Genomic DNA, 16,672 nt, shown 5'->3' with positions numbered 1-16,672 from the left:
CAGCCATAGATTTACACATGTCCCCTCCCTCTTGAACTTCCCTCCCAGCTACCTCCCTGATCTCAACCCTCTAGGTTGCTAAGAGCTCCTGTTTGAATTTTTGAGTCATACAGCAATTTTTTTTTAATGAAGTATACCATTTCATTGGTATTCTAGAGCTTTTTTATAAGAAGATAAATATTTGTGTGGGATGAATGATGAAATCAGTGTTGTATTCTGGAGCATAGATTAGTCCAAAGAAATGGAAAACCTGCACTGTGTCAATCTAATTGTAGTTGTGAAAAATCTGCATTGTGTTGGGTTAAATATCCTGGCCAGAGGTAAATAAACACTGCACAGCAGAAAATCTCAGCACAAAATAAATGAAAAAATGAGCTAAATGATTTGAGGTAAACTGGGAAGAATTTAATTCTTTTATTTTGTTTAACCTCTTCAGTGATAATTTACTAGCACAGGCATTCACAATCAAGCATTGAGAGAAAGACCCATTTCTGGAGTTGTTAAGAAATATACCCATTTCCACACTTGAAAAAAAAAATGAAGCCATTCGAATAATGATCTCTGTGACTTAGTAAATGATAGTTAATTTGAGGAGCACTAAAAGAGCAGAACAGAATGTAAAAGTACCAATTTAATTAGATAGCTTTTCACATCCTTCCCTCACACTAATCTCTTGCTCCACTGGCCTTCTTAAATCTTATATTCATATTTAACAGATTGGCCTTTGTGATTTTTTTGCTGAAACTCACTACCAGACTTACTAACTTCAAGTATTCCAGTTATTGTTTTTCTTTTCATAGAAATGCATTTCTACTCTCTTATTCACTGAGGATGGACTAGGCATCTAATTTCCCTATAGCCGTGTAGCTACGTGATTCTAAGTTGTCTCGCTCCAAACACACAAGCAGTTATGCAGTAGATCTATCACTGGCACCACCATCAACTCTGCCACAACCCCCTTGAAGAACTAGAATGTTCTCCTCTTCTCTCCCCAGGTGAGAGTCGAGTTTGGTGAGGTAATCTTGTTTTTATTTTGCCAATAGAGCTCATTGATTTTCAACTCAGGCTGTCATTAGAATCACCTTGAGAAGTGATTTCAAAAAACAAAACGAATGTCTGGGCCCCATTTGTGTCAAATAAATCACAACATCTGAAAGGGAGAACAAGTCATCTGTACTTGCTAAATCCTCTCCTGTGCAGCCAGGTTAAAGAATCAGTTTTCCTCAGCTTGTAATGTATGACATACCTGAACAGGTAAAAAGTTGTGGTCAGCTGGATATCCCAGTTTAGACACCAGCATTGCCATCACTTGAGCAAATAGGATTCTCCTACTTAGTGAATGACTCCCCAAATCTGAAACAGTTTCTTTTACTTGAGGTATCACAATGCCAACTAAAACATTAGTTTATAATGTGTGAGTCCACATCATGAAAGCAGTTCACTGCATTATGTCCAATTTACTGAAAAACTGACTTAATCTGTCTATATTCTTAGGAAACTATGGAGAAGCCAAACAAAACCTCTCAGAGTAATTTTCTATCTTTCTTGTTAACTGCATATAATCTGATACTAACTCTGGTAACAAAACTGGCATTCTGGTGGTGATGGTGGAGTAGGGGTTAGAAATAAGTTTCTTCCCATTTGTTTCTTAATGGATATTAGTCTCTTTGGAACATCCTGCAATATCTGAAGCTTGATCCTATTCCTGGTCCTTAGAAAAGCTTAAAAATAGCTTATTTTCCCTGATCTCTAACGCAGTGTTTGTGTACAAAAAACTCTGCTTTAGACCTAAGACCTAAACATTTCAAATACTGTCAGCATGGTAATAAACAACAAAGGAGCAGCTTATGTCACAATCATTTTTCTCAGACTAGGTTCCAGGGCAGTAGATGGACAGCAGCAGCTCATGTTCTATGGTGACTCAATTAGGCTTAACCTTTCTGAGTCCTGTTGTCCTTGTGTTGCTATAGCAATGATAGCATCTAACTTGTTGAGAGTGTCATATGGATCAAATGAGATGAAAAGTCCTCAGTAAGTAACTACTTTTGGTTTGAGAGAGTATGGTAATAAGGAAGAAGTACCCAGAATAGAGATGATCCATGATGAATTAGTGGGGAGTCCAACACTCAGAAGCCACTTTAATATATTTTGATAGCCTCCTGTCCTCCTTCACAGTGGCTGTTGCAGTTGTAAACTAAATAGTTGATTGCTTACTATGCTATGCTATGCTAAGTCACTTCAGTTTACTGGTATTTGTGTAATTTGATCTTCTTTCCTAGATTTTAAGAGGACTGATGACAGTTTTTTAATAATCTCTTATTCATTGCTATATCTGCTGTACCTGAGACTTCAGTTCAGTTCAGTTCAGTTGCTCAATCGTGTTCAACTCTTTGCGACCCAATGAATAGAAGCACACCAGGCCTTCCTGTCCATCACCAACTCCCGGAGTTCACCCAGACTCATGTCCATCGAGTCAGTGATGCCATCCAGCCATCTCATCCTCTGTCGTCCCCTTCTCCTCCTGCCCCCAATCCCTCCCAGCATCAGAGTCTTTTCCAATGAGTCAACTCTTCGCATGAGGTGGCCAAAGTGCTGGAGTTTCAGCCTTAGCATCATTTCTTTCAAAGAAATCCCAGGGCTGATATCTTTCAGAATGGACTGGTTGGATGTCCTTGCAGTCCAAGGGACTCTCAAGAGCCTTCTCCAACACCACAGTTCAAAACCATCAATTCTTCAGTGCTCAGCGTTCTTCACAGTCCAACTCTCACATCCATACATGACCACTGGAAAAACCATAGCCTTGACTAGACAGACCTTTGTTGGCAAAGTGATGTCTCTACTTTTCAATATGCTATCCAGGTTGGTCATAACTTTTCTTCCAAGAGGTAATCATCTTTTAATTTCATGGCTGCAATCACCATCTGCAGTGATTTTGGAGCCCCCAAAAATAAAGTCTGACACTGTTTCCACTGTTTCCATATCTATTTCCCATGAAGTGATGGGACCAGATGCCATGATCTTCGTTTTCTGAATGTTGAGCTTTAAGCAAACTTTTTCACTTTCTACTTTCACTTTCATCAAGAGGCTTTTTAGTTCCTCTTCACTTTCTGCCATAAGGGTGGTGTCATCTGCATATCTGAGGTTATTGATATTTCTCCCAGCAATCTTGATTCCAGCTTGTGCTTCTTCCAGTCCAGCATTTCTCATGATGTACTCTGCATATAAATTAAATGAGCAGGGTGACAATATACAGCCTTGACGAACTCCTTTTCCTATTTGGAACCAGTCTGTTGTTCCATGTCCAGTTCTAACTGTTGCTTCCTGACCTGCATACAAATTTCTCAAGAGGCAGATCAGGTGGTCTGGTATTCCCATCTCTTTCAGAATTTTCCACAGTTTATTGTGATCCACACAGTCAAAGGCTTTGGCATAGTCAATAAAGCAGAAATAGATGTTTTACTGGAACTCTCTTGCTTTTTCCATGATCCAGCGGATGTTGGCAATTTGATCTCTGGTTCCTCTGCCTTTTCTAAAACCAGCTTGAACATCAGGAAGTTCACGGTTCACGTACTGCTGAAGCCTGGCTTGGAGAATTTTGAGCATTACTTTACTAGCATGTGAGATAAGTGCAATTGTGCAGTAGTTTGAGCATTCTTTGGCATTGCCTTTCTTTGGGATTGGAATGAAAACTGACCTTTTCCAGTCCTGTGGCCACTGCTGAGTTTTCCAAATTTGCTGGCATATTGAGTGCAGCACTTTCACAGCATCATCTTTCAGGATTTGAAATAGCTCAACTGGAATTCCATCACCTCCACTAGCTTTGTTCGTAGTGATGCTTTCTAAGGCCCATTTGACTTCACATTCCAGGATGTCTGGCTCTATATGAGTGATCACACCATCATGTTATCTTGGTCATGAAGATCTTTTTTGTACAGTTTTTCTGTGTATTCCTACTACCTCTTCTTAATATCTTCTGTTTCTGTTAGGTCCATTCGATTTCTGTCCTTTATTGAGCCCATCTTTGCATGAAATATTCTCTTGGTATCTCCATTTTCTTGAAGAGATCTCTAGTCTTTCCCATTCTGTTGTTTTCCTCTATTTCTTTGCATTGATCGTTTAGGAAGGCTTTCTTATCTTTTCTTGCTATTCTTTGGAACTCTGCATTCAGATACTTATATCTTTCCTTTTCTCCTTTGCTTTTTGCTTCTCTTCTTTTCACAGCTATTTGTAAGGCCTCCTTAGACAGCCATTTTGCTTTTTTGCATTTCTTTTCCATGGAGATGGCCTTGATCCCTGTCTCCTGTACAATGTCATGAACCTCCATCCATAGTTCATCAGGCACTCTATCTATCAGATCTAGGCCCTTAAATCTATTTCTCATTTCCACTGTATAATCATAAGGGATTTGATTTAGGGCATACCCGAATGGTCTAGTGGTAAACCCTACTTTCTTCAATTTCAGTCTGAATTTGGCAATAAGCAGCTCATGATCTGAGCCACAGTCAGCTCCTGGTCTTGTTTTGTTGACTGTATAGAGCTTCTCCATCTTTGGCTGCAAAGAATATATATATATATTTTTTAGATTAAAAGCTCCAAGGTGTATTGTTTCATACCTGTTATTGCTATCTATACCTTCACCCCATTATTAAGCCACTTCAGGTAACTTTCAGTTCATAAATTTACAGTGAGGTTACAGAGCCCAGTCAGGATGGGACAGAATGTGTTCCAAGTTAGGAAGGGACCATGTGACTCTTCAGTGATGTCTCCCATGGAGCATGTATGCTTCACTGTTTCTACCTACACATCTTTTGGCTTCTCTGGTTGTGGCTGGTTTAGAGTCTCCTGATGCTAATGATGTGCTGCTTTTTGATCCTAGGAGGCTGATCCAAGCTTTCAGGCCTCCTCTCCTGTAGGCCCTAATTATGAACTGTGAGGTTCAGGAGAGCTGGACAATCAGAAGGCTGGGAATGAATGCTTGCTTAAGGGAGGAATTGCCATTCCAACATCAACTATCTTTAATCCTACTGCAGAAACTGTTTCATTCTGGGGATGGTGAGTCCTAGAAGATCATGGCCAAGAAGCAGATGTCCTAGGTAGCTTCCTCTGAGAGTCTATCTCCAAGAGAGAGCCATGTGGCCACCTGCTTTTATCATATTTCTAATAGCTGCTCCATTTCCTCAAGGGCTGTTGTGAAATCATTTACTTGACTGCTACATAAGGTCTGTTGTTCAAGGAACTGGGCTCTCTCTTCTTCTTTCATCTTCAACTTTACCTTTAAGGCTTGTAACTCCTCCATCTGCTTTTTGGCTGTTTCGTTAAAAAGCTTCAGTTCATCTTGTAAAGTTTGTAACAGCAGCATGGAGTCCATGTGATCTGCGGTGGAGTCTTGCTGTGACGCCAGGGTCTCACTGCCTGGGTTGAGGCCTTTGCTTTCTAAAATTGCCAAACTGTTGTCCTGAAACTTCTCCAGCAGCTCTACTTTTTGAGTCAGGTCCTTCAGCTCTCCCTGAGTTTCAATCAATTTCTGGTGCAACTGCTTGTTGACAGCCTCTAAGAGCTGGTTCTTATCCTTGAGCTCTTCTTCCGATTTCTGTTTACTCAATGGTTTGTAGCTCTTCCTGAGGTTCCTCCTGGAGGTGTCTGTAGCCTTCACCTGCCCATTCTCATGTCTCGGTTTGATGATTTTTGTAACATCATTCTCTGAAGCTCCTGAATGTGGTCTGGAAACATCAACCTCTTTGGACTTAACAGGTAACTGGCTCTTAAAAGTGGCTCGAGTTTGTGCATCTGCGGGCAGACCGCTGCTCAGCACAAAGGAGGGCTGCAGGGTGTACACTGTCTTAACCACGCTGGTCATCGTAACGAGGCAGCACGGCTGGGGCCCAGGTGCCTGCTGCTCCTGCCCGCACGCCTCGTCGCTCTGGTTCAAAAGATGCTTGGCAATAACTGCCGTACCACCGACCGCGTCTGCCGCCTGGGTTTCTGGCTGCAAAGAATATAATCAATCTGATTTCGGTGTTGACCATCTGGTGATGTCCATGTGTAGAGTCTTCTCTTATGTTGTTGGAAGAGGGTGTTTGCTATGACCAGTGCATTTTCTTGGCAAAACTCTATTAGTCTTTGCCCTGCTTCATTCCATATTCCAAGGCCAAATTTGCCTGTTACTCCAGGTGTTTCTTGACTTCCTACTTTTGCATTCCAGTCCCCTATAATGAAAAGGACATCTTTTTTGGGTGTTAGTTCTAAAAGGTCTTGTAGGTCTTCATAGAACCATTCAACTTCAGCTTCTTCAGCGTTACTGGTTGGGGCATAGACTTGTATTACTGTGATAGTGAATGATTTGCCTTGGAAACGAACAGAGATCATTCTGTCGTTTTTGAGATTGCATCCAAGTACTGCATTTCAGACTCTTTTGTTGACCATGATGGCTACTCCATTTCTTCTAAGGGATTCCTGCCCACAGTAGTAAATATAGTGGTCATCTGAGTTAAATTCACCCATTCCAGTCCATTTTAGTTCGCTGATTCCTAGAATATCGACGTTCACTCTTGCCATTTCTTGTCTGACCACTTCCAATTTGCTTTGATTCATGGACCTGACATTCCAGGTTCCTATACAATATTGCTCTTTACAGCATCGGACCTTGCTTCTATCACCAGTCACATCCACAACTGGGTATTTTTTTTTTTTTTGCTTTGGCTCCATCCCTTCATTCTTTCTGGCATTATTTCTCCACTGAGCTCCAGTAGCATATTGGACACCTACTGACCTGGAGAGTTCCTCTTTCAGTATCCTATCATTTTGCCTTTTCATACTGTTCATGGGGTTCTCACGGCAAGAATACTGAAGTGGTTTGCCATTCCCTTCTCCAGTGGACCACATTCTGTCAGACCTCTCCACCATGACCCGCCCATCTTGGGTGGCCCCACAGGGTATGGCTTAGTTTCATTGAGTTAGACAAGGCTGTGGTCCTACTGTGATTAGATTGACTAGTTTTCTGTGATTATGGTTTCAGTGTGTCTGCCCTCTGATGCCCTTTTGCAACACCTACAGTCTTACTTGGGTTTCTCTTACCTTGGGCGTGGGGTATCTCTTCACGGCTGCTCCAGCAAAGCGCAGCCACTGCTCCTTACCTTGGACGAGGGGTATTTCCTCACCACCGCCTCTCCTGACCTTGAATGTGGAATAGATCTTCTAGGCCCTCCTGTACCAGCGCAGCCACCACTACTTGGACATAGGGTTGTTCCTCCCTGCTGCTGCCCCTGACTTCGGACGTGGGGCAGCTCCTCTTGGCCATTCCTGCACCGTCACAGCCTGGTACTCTTGGCCTCTGTCCCTGAACTCGGACGTGGGATAACTTCTCTTGACTGCTGCCCCTTGGGCATGGGGTCCTCCTGGCTTCTTCCCCTGACCTCGGATGTGCAGTAACTCCTCGGAGGTTAATAAATATATTGACTAAATAAGAATTCTGAAGTATCCCACAATTCCTTTTTTGTAGTGAAAGTGAGTGTTAATGAGATTATCATATTAATACTCTTAATTTTTTTTTTTTATGCTTCCTTATAATGTCTTGGAACTCAGAAAGGCTAGCTCAGTTCAGTTCAGTTCAGTTGCTCATTCATGTCCAACTCTTTGCGACCCCATGAATCACAGCACACCAGGCCTCCCTGTCCATCACCAACTCCCGGAGTTCACTCAGACTCACGTCCATCAAGTCAGTGATGCCATCCAGCCATCTCATTCTCTGTTGTCCCCTTCTCCTCCTGCCCCCAATCCCTCCCAGCATCACGGTCTTTTCCAATGAGTCAACTCTTCGCATGAGGTGGCCAAAGTACTGGAGTTTCAGCTTTAGCATCATTCCTTTCAAAGAAATCCCAGGGCCGATCTCCTTCAGAATGGACTGGTTGGATCTCCTTGCAGTCCAAGGGACTCTCAAGAGTCTTTTCCAACACCACAGTTCAACAGCATCAATTCTTCGGTGTTCAGCTTTCTTCACAGTCCAACTCTCACATCCATACATGACCACAGGAAAAACCATAGCCTTGACTAGACGGACCTTTGTTGGCAAAGTGATGTTTCTGCTTTTCAATATGCTATCTAGGTTGGTCATAACTTTTCTTCCAATGAACAAGCGTCTTTTAATTTCACTTCAGTTCAGTTCAGTTCAGTCGCTCAGTCGTGTCTGACTCTTTGCAACCCCATGAATCGCAGCACACCAGGCCTCCCTGTCCATCACCAACTCCCAGAATTCACTCAGACTCACATCCATCGAGTCAGTGATGCCATCCAGTCATCTCATCCTCTGTCATCCCCTTCTCCTCCTGCCCCAATCCCTCCCAGCATCAAGGTCTTTTCCAATGAGTCAGCTCTTTTCATGAGGTGGCCAAAGAATTGGTTTCAGTTTCAGCATCAGTCCTTCCAATGAACACCCAACACTGGACTCCTTTAGGATGGACTGGTTGGATCTCCTTGCAGTCCAAGGGACTTGCAAGAGTCTTCTCCAGCACCACAGTTCACAAGCATCAATTCTTCAGTGCTCAGCTTTCTTCACAGTCCAACTCTCACATCCATACATGAGCACTGGGAAAACCATAGCCTTGACTAGACGATCTTTGTTAGCAAAGTAATATCTCTACTTTTTAATATGCTATCTAGGTTGGTCATAACTTTCCTTCCAAGGAGTAAGCGTCTTTTAATTTCCTGGCTGCAATCACCATCTGTGTGATTTTGGAGCCCAAAAAAGTACATCATGATAAACGCTGGGCTGGAAGAAACACAGGCTGGAATCAAGATTGCTGAGAGAAATATCAATAACCTCAGATACGCAGATGACACCACCCTTATAGCAGAAAGTGAAGAGGAACTAAAAAGCCTCTTGATGAAAATGAAAGAGGAGAGTAAAAAATTGGCCTGAAGCTCAACATTCAGAAAATTAAGGTCATGGCTTCTGGTCCCATCACTTCATGGGAAATAGATGGAGAAACAGTGGAAACAGTTTCAGACTTTATTTTTTTGGGCTCCAAATTCACTTCAGAAAGGCTGCTGCTGCTGCTGCTAAGTTGCTTCAGTCATGTCCAACTCTGTGCGACCCTATAGACGGCCTCCTACCAGGCTCCTCTGTCCCTGGGATTCTCCAGACAAGAACACTGGAGTGGGTTGCCATTTCCTCCTCCAATACATGAAAGTAAAAAGTGAAAGTGAAGTTGCTCAGTCGTGTCCGACTCTTAGTGACCTCATGGACCACAGCCTACCAGCCTCCTCTGTCCATGGGATTTTCCAGGCAAGAGTACTGGAGTGGGGTGCCATTGCCTTCTCCTCAGAAAGGCTAAGAAAGTGTTATTTTTGTTGTGGTGGTGGATTGTTACACTTGTTTCTTTTCCTTGTCATTTCAGAAGTCTGTACACTTTCTGGAGCTGTAACTCTCCTAACTCCCTCTTCTAATGTCATCTATAAAATTGCTACTACAAAATGCTCTTATAAAAGTCTGTGTTCCTAGAATAAATGCTCTGTATGAATACAGGGCAGGGAATTATGATCTTTTAGATTCATTGCAATGGAGAAGGCTGTCTCCAAATTATGTGAAGACCTTTGCTCTGTGGTTGTCTACTCTGTTCCACAGTACAATTTCTTTTCATGTTTCTTCCACATGCCCACTTCCTCCTGAGATAGACGTAAGAAGCTATTTGCTTCCTCACTGGGTGATTGTTATTTTATTCTTAATGTGTAGGTGGTTGTTTGCCAAAAATAAAGATTTGGATCAAAACAACTTAGTCAGTCTTATATGCAGGCAGCCTACATTTTCTTTCTGACCAGCTGTCTTTAATGCATTTAACTATCTCTTATGAATTTAGCTTGTAAACATTTGGACAAAAACTTAATTTCAAGGCTTTCAGGGAGGCTTTATTTCCTCACGAATACATTAATTCTCTTGGCAGACCAGTGTAACTAGGATTAAAATATAACAAAGTGACTTTATAAGTTTCCTTACAGCCAAGTTTTTGGCCACTCGAGTGTGAGAAATAAAGCATTTGCTGAGGGTGATATTGCTTTGGCAGACTTTTTCACCGTGAAGAGTGTAACAAACTGTTACTTTAGTTAAACTATAAAATAATGTAATAATATTCAAAAATAGGATTTACCTCGTAGATATCTGAAGAGGATATTTCTAAATCTTTTTAACCACCATTCTAGTATAGATTAGCATGAGACTTCATGTAATCAGACAGAATATAGTGCTTATACAAGGCAGGTTCTGAAAGATGTTTTTTATGCAGTTGTTTTTCAGGCCCTTAATGTCTGAAAGTAAGTATTGACTATATTGAAGCAATATCTCTATTCCACTCTTTACGTGGTTTCATTATTACTGTACATGTATTCCCTCATCATGAGACAATAGCTGCCAAAAGTATAATAATTGTCCTCTCTCATAGAGAAATGGTCCAAGAAAGCCTCTGGGGATTTATTTAAGCAAGTGCTATTTTCTCATCCATAACTAGAAAAAAAAGTGCAATCTTCTATTTTCATATAATTTATACAACACTTAAAAGTAGAAATAGAACAAGTTGAAAGCTGTCATTTGTCTCTTGGGGAATTAGGGCATTTAAAGAGAGCTTAGTGAACCACTGGCTTAATTTTTTTGCATTATTTTTTAGTTATCTGAAAAAGAAGTGAATTTCATGAGTCCCTTGCGTTTCCCACTACTACCATTTTTTTAAAATTTCAATTTTCTTAAAACCTTTGATTTTCCTTGTGTGTCATTGCATTATATATATATATATATATATATATATATATATATATATAGAGAGAGAGAGAGAGAGAGAGAGAGAGAGAGAGATATAGATAGTTGAGTGTATGATTGCTTTACAATGTTGTGTTAGTTTCTGCCATACAACAGAGTGAATCAGCTATATGTATACATAAGTCCTCTCCCTCTTGAGCCTGCCTCCCACCCTTACTCCCCATCCTATCCCTCTAGGTCATCACAGAACACTGAGCTGAGCTCTCTGTGCTGACATTTCTGATAGCAAGTTCAGTTTCTAAGGAAACCAGGACTAAGTCATGCAGGATCTTGAAGATAAAAACTATGGGAAGAAAATTGATTCTTGAAAAATTTCTTATGATATTCATACACAATAGGTGATATATGGGATGATAATCATTAGGAAAAAAATTATAAATCTAAATTCCAAACTAATTTTTAGCTATTCATATTTATTAAGCTACTGCCAGAAGTGGAAGGGAAATCTATCCTCTGGTGTGGGGGTAGGAAGCACTTTTGAACCTTAGCCGACCTCCATCTCTTTGTTGAGTATCCCAGTGTTACTCTGCTTGAAGTTGCTAATATAACTCATTAGACTGAAGGGGCCAAATTGGATCATGCTTATTGACTTGATCCTTAGGTGTTAATATGTTATCATTTTGCTTTTGAGTGAAGCCCTGGCTCTATGATTGCTTGTGGGGAAAGGGATTGTTGGCATTGATGCAGCTTGAGTCTTCACATTTTCGTGTTCTAAGTGAATCTATTAGCAGAATGATCTTTAGAGTCAGGTTTTAGAGGAAGGAAGTCAAACGTATTGGTACATATGTCAACCCAACATGAGCAAAGGATTCCATATGGAGTCCAAGCAATGAGAGGACTTGGTTTTGCTATTGCACATTTTTGTATGGATTCCTTATGAGAGAGGATCAAAGCAGGTTCCTGTGGGCTTCCAGGACACTATTCCATTTTGATACTAAAAGAACCCTTGCTTTTACATATACTCTCTGTGTATCTGGATGGTCTTGAAGGAGGAGATATAAATGACTAAGACATGATCTTCAAGGAGTTTCTTTAAGGAGTTTATCCTGCTCCCTTCCTCCTTTCTTCCTTCTCTCACTCCTTTCTTCCTTCATCTCTTTCATTCCTTTTCTTTCTTTTCTCTCTCTTCCTTGATGCACAGGACAGGAAAGCATGATGAAAACCATTAAAAACATACCTATGTGAGAATGCAATATTTAATGGAGGAGAGGTACAAAAAATTTGCAGTGATTGCTTATATTAAGAAGAGACTCTTTCCATATTTCGTGGTGATTAGGATACAAGGAAAGAAATCTTAAAAGAGTTTTTTTTTTTTTTTTTTTTTTTTTAACCCCCTAAGTTGATGCATAAAATTCTGGCCAGTCTAGACAGTGAAATATCTTGGTGAAACAATGAGATGAGCAAAACTATGGTGGAAATAAAAAGAAGAGGTTCAGTTTATGTAGAAGAAGTCCTATATGCATTAACAAATCATCAGCACAGAGAATGCTCTAAATGCTCACATTTTTCCTACACAGAGGCTCAAAGAACTTAGGTAGGAACACATTCCAGGTATTATTTTAAATATTGACTTTGGAATTTTGAACTGAGCAGTTTCCAAGCATTGAAGTTAGATAATGATCTTTGGGGAATAACTTTTTCTGGCATTAATTTGTAGGATGAATTTAAAGAACAGATTCTAGGGACAAAGAAGTGTTTTGTGTTTGTTTTTTTTCATATATTATATTATACTGCTTAGGTATAAGAGGCTTCCCTGGTGGTTCAGATGGTAAAGAATCTGCATGCAATGTGGGAGACCTTGATTCGAAGAATCTGAAACAGAGTGATGGAATTCAGTAAATAAAGGAGCAAAGGAAATTGAAAGGCACTATAGATGTAAAAATGATTTACCTGTTTACCGATTGAAAATGGTAATTTGGATGGTAGAGACCAATCAGAATATTGTAGTAGTATTTTAAGTTGTGAAGAGCTAAAATAAAAATGATGTCAATCTCCAATGGAAATATGAAAGACCATAGGTCTAACTGAAGGTGTAATGAGTTCAGTTTTTGGACAGACTGAATTTAAAGTGCTCTCAGAATATACAAGAGCTGTCTGTAAAAACTACACTGGAATTCACTGGAGGGGTTAGGGCTTGTCAACTGCAACTTCTATGTGCCTGTCCAACTCATTGTTTTTCTTTAAGAAAAATTAACCTCCTGCATTTCTCAATATGCCCACCGCTTTTTAAACCATTTCAGCAGCCATGTTTTTTTTTTTTTTTTTAAAGTAGGTATCTGACATTTTAACTTGCCTCCCAACCATGGCTGAGCAGACACCTGGCCTAGGGAGGGTCAAGTCAGAGTCTCTCACCTATCCCAGGAATTTGGATTTGGGTTTTATAAACATTTCTTAGTGCCTAGTTTGTTGCTTGAACTTGAGTTGGGATAGCTGTAGGTATACTGAGACATAAAGATGAGAGAGATGTAGAATTAAGGGAGAAGGATATGGATAAACACATTAGTGCAAACAAATTTTCTAAGATATCACATCAAGATAGAATAAAGATGAATACTCATAGGAAAATGCCATTTATATAATTGAATGACAAAAATCCTTGCTTCTCAACTATAGCAGATCTCTCTTGAGATGATGTCATGTGTCATATTGAGTTTGTCATCTTGAATCTGCCACCGATAATAAAGTGGGTCCTCAGGAACTATATTTTCACTATAAGATGCTGACATACTCAGAGTTAGACATTTTAGCCAACCTGAGTATCCCCATTTTCTCTTGAAGTAGTTTGGAACTATTTGAACTGAGGGACCTTCAGAAGAGATATGATTGTGTTTATGTCACATACTCTCTAGTGGACATTCCTTGGGTATGTCAAGGTCCTTGTGCTACCTTGGATCCTGCTCACTCTGATACTTGGTTTGGACTTGGATTCTATAGTTTAATCTAGTTTATTTCCATGCTTATTTAAGCCAGAGTCAGTTTTTGTTACCTGCAACTAAAATAAACTGAACTAGTTCAGTTTATAACAGTAGTAGAAATAAAATTATGATACAAATGGACCTTGGTCAGTGGACCACTGACATGAAGGCACTTATAATATTCCAGTGTAGAGCTATGCATAAGCTGTTATAGGGCTGACAACAAAGTAATATAACATTATTGTTGTTGTGTAGTCACTAAGTCATGTCTGACTCTTTTGCAACCCCATGGACTATAGCCCACCAGGCTTCTCTGTCCATGGGATATTCCAGACAAGAATGTGATAATTCTGTGTTAGCACTTGTAGGTTGCCAGTCCCTTCTCCAGGACATCTTCCTGACCCAGGGACTGAACCCATGTCTCCTGCTTGATAGGTGGGTTCTTTACCATTGAGCCACCTGGGAAGCCCAATTTAATGTTACATTCAGGATTAATAGTGCGTTCACTCTTGAGACCCTTTGTTATACATGAACTTTTCTTTTGTCTTCACTTTAACCACTTAAAGTATATATTCTTATTTTTACTTGCATTTTAAATATAACAAATGTTAAGTTGAGAATGGTTGCAAACCTTGCCATGATCTTGTGACTAATGAGTGCCAGTGGTCTTGGTCTCCAGGTTTTCTAATTTCAAATCTCTTATTTTTCTTCCTATGTTGGGCAACTATAGTCATCAGTTCCAACAGTTATGGAGCATTTACTAGATTTTCATACTTAAATTTAAAACTAAATTTTAGAAATAAAGTAGCATATCTTAATGAGCCTTAAAAAGCAGTAAATAATATGAAATCTATAAAGCTTTAGGAATTTGTGTTAGAAATACTGACTATCTCATTCTTGTTTTTATAACTCTTTCTTAAAGACCCTGCCTTTCCCATAACCCTGGAATTTTTAGCCCTGTGTTTCACATAAATTCAATACTTTGGCCACAGTTTGTAGGATCAGAGATCCGTGTCTAAGTCAAGTCAGACCTACCAGTTTCTCTCTACTAAAATTTTTGATTTAGAGTCTAGATAGCGAGTTCCAACTTCTGGAAACAGGACCTGGAAGGTCAAGTAGACTCAGGAGCTGAGATGGCGATTTTGGGGTGACCATTAAAAAATAACATGAGAATGGCTGAATCAGCAGAGAACTCTAATCTGTAAAAGTAAGGAGGGTAAGCAGAAATGACAGACCATTCAACCTCAGGTAAAAAGAGAGGGGACAAAGAGGAAATATATGCTGTATATTTGTGGTTACGGTTTCTCTGCTCCACTAGCCTCTTCATATGGAAGACCCAGTTTGATTTCTTGTTCTTGGATTCTATGTGAAACCCTGTAAGATTTCTCAAAACTCCCCCTTTAGTTAGAACAGGATTCTATAATAACGTGTTGTCTGCTTAAGAAAACATTTAATATTCTTTATTTTTTTATATCAAAAATATTTTAAGGACATAGTACAGAATAAGTAATTAAAAATAGCTTTTGTCTTATTTTATTCAATATATTTGAAATAATCATTCACAAGTTTAACCTATCCTTAAAAATAGGCACTACTTATTTCAATATAATCCCATTTATGTACAAAGCAAACCCTTTACATAGTCACACTTAATTAAAAAGCATGAAAGGATATATATTATTAAACACTGGTAATCTCTGGGAGGGTAAAATGAAGGGAAATCATAATTCTTTATTCCATTTATTTCTGTATATTTGAAATTTTCACAAACATTATACTCACATAAATTAATTTTTTAAAAGGCCTAATGGGTCTTAGTTAAACCACTTTTCACCAACTGTTTGCATATTAATTAAAGCTTCTGTAGTTTCAGGGAGCTCTAAAAGTTTTTCTATGTCCTAAACTCCTTTTCCGGGAGAAGGCAATGGCACCCCACTCCAGTACTCTTGCCTGGAAAATCCCCTGGACGGAGGAGCCTGGTAGGCTGCAGTCCATGGGGTCGCTAATAGTCGGACACGACTGAGCGACTTCACTTTCACGTTTCACTTTAATGCGTTGGAGAAGGAAATGGCAACCCACTCCAGTGTTCTTGCCTGGAGAATCCCAGGGACGAGGGAGCCTGCTGGGCTGCCATCTATGGGGTCGCACAGAGTCGGACACGACTGAATCGACTTAGCAGCAGCAAACTCCTTTTCCCACTTGTCGTATGAGTTAGTCCCAGTTCAGGGCATTAGGCAGAGTATACTTGAAAGTGGTTTCACACTACAGGTATCCCACTGTTCAAGAAATCTGGATCAGTTTTTAGAACTCCTGTTACACACTATCTAAAACTTAAAAAAAAAAAGTCAAATAGATTTAGATAATATCCTCTATATTCAAAACCTAGAAATAAATATATTTGGTACCAAGGGAAACTTTGTATTGCTATCTGGGCATTCCTTGGCGGTATTATTGCCTTTAGGAAAGTGGCTCACAGTTCTTGGCTGCCCATCAGAAATCTGTGGAAGTTTAAAAACACAGATGCTTAGGGACCAACTCTAAAGATTTTGAACCTGTACTGTACTTTTAAGGGAAACAAACATTCTTTAAAATACTTTTTTCTAAATCTTGATCAGTGATTACAGAAAGGTATATTTAAAGAATGACATTACCTTGAGAGTAACTACAGAATATAGAATCTTATCTAATTCAGAATCAACTTAGGTTTTTTTGGGGGGGTGGGGAAGAGGAACGTGTGTTGAAATGATTTGTTTTTGCTTAAGATATTTATAAGCACCAAAAACACTGTAAACAATGCTAAAGTTGGTAATTATTTATTTCCAGCAGTGGTGTTCCGCAGTAATCTTCCTTTCAAAGTCTAAATATACTGACAATTTAATGCAAAGACTGAAAACAAATATAATCCTGATGTTTGTTTATCAAATTTAATCAGTGAAGTAATCAATTGGATTTTAAA

At 39.7% G+C, this 16,672-nt stretch overlaps 1 pseudogene; it reads right to left on the bottom strand.

Moving 5' to 3' along the window:
- Window positions 1-4,969: 4,969 nt before the first annotated feature.
- Window positions 4,970-7,297, bottom strand: LOC113897988 (annotated as a pseudogene).
- Window positions 7,298-16,672: the final 9,375 nt, after the last annotated feature.

The sequence above is a fragment of the Bos indicus x Bos taurus genome, chromosome 1 (genome assembly GCF_003369695.1).
Source record: "Bos indicus x Bos taurus breed Angus x Brahman F1 hybrid chromosome 1, Bos_hybrid_MaternalHap_v2.0, whole genome shotgun sequence".
Taxonomy (NCBI): domain Eukaryota; kingdom Metazoa; phylum Chordata; class Mammalia; order Artiodactyla; family Bovidae; genus Bos; species Bos indicus x Bos taurus.
This window is presented reverse-complemented; position numbering and strand designations above follow the sequence as displayed.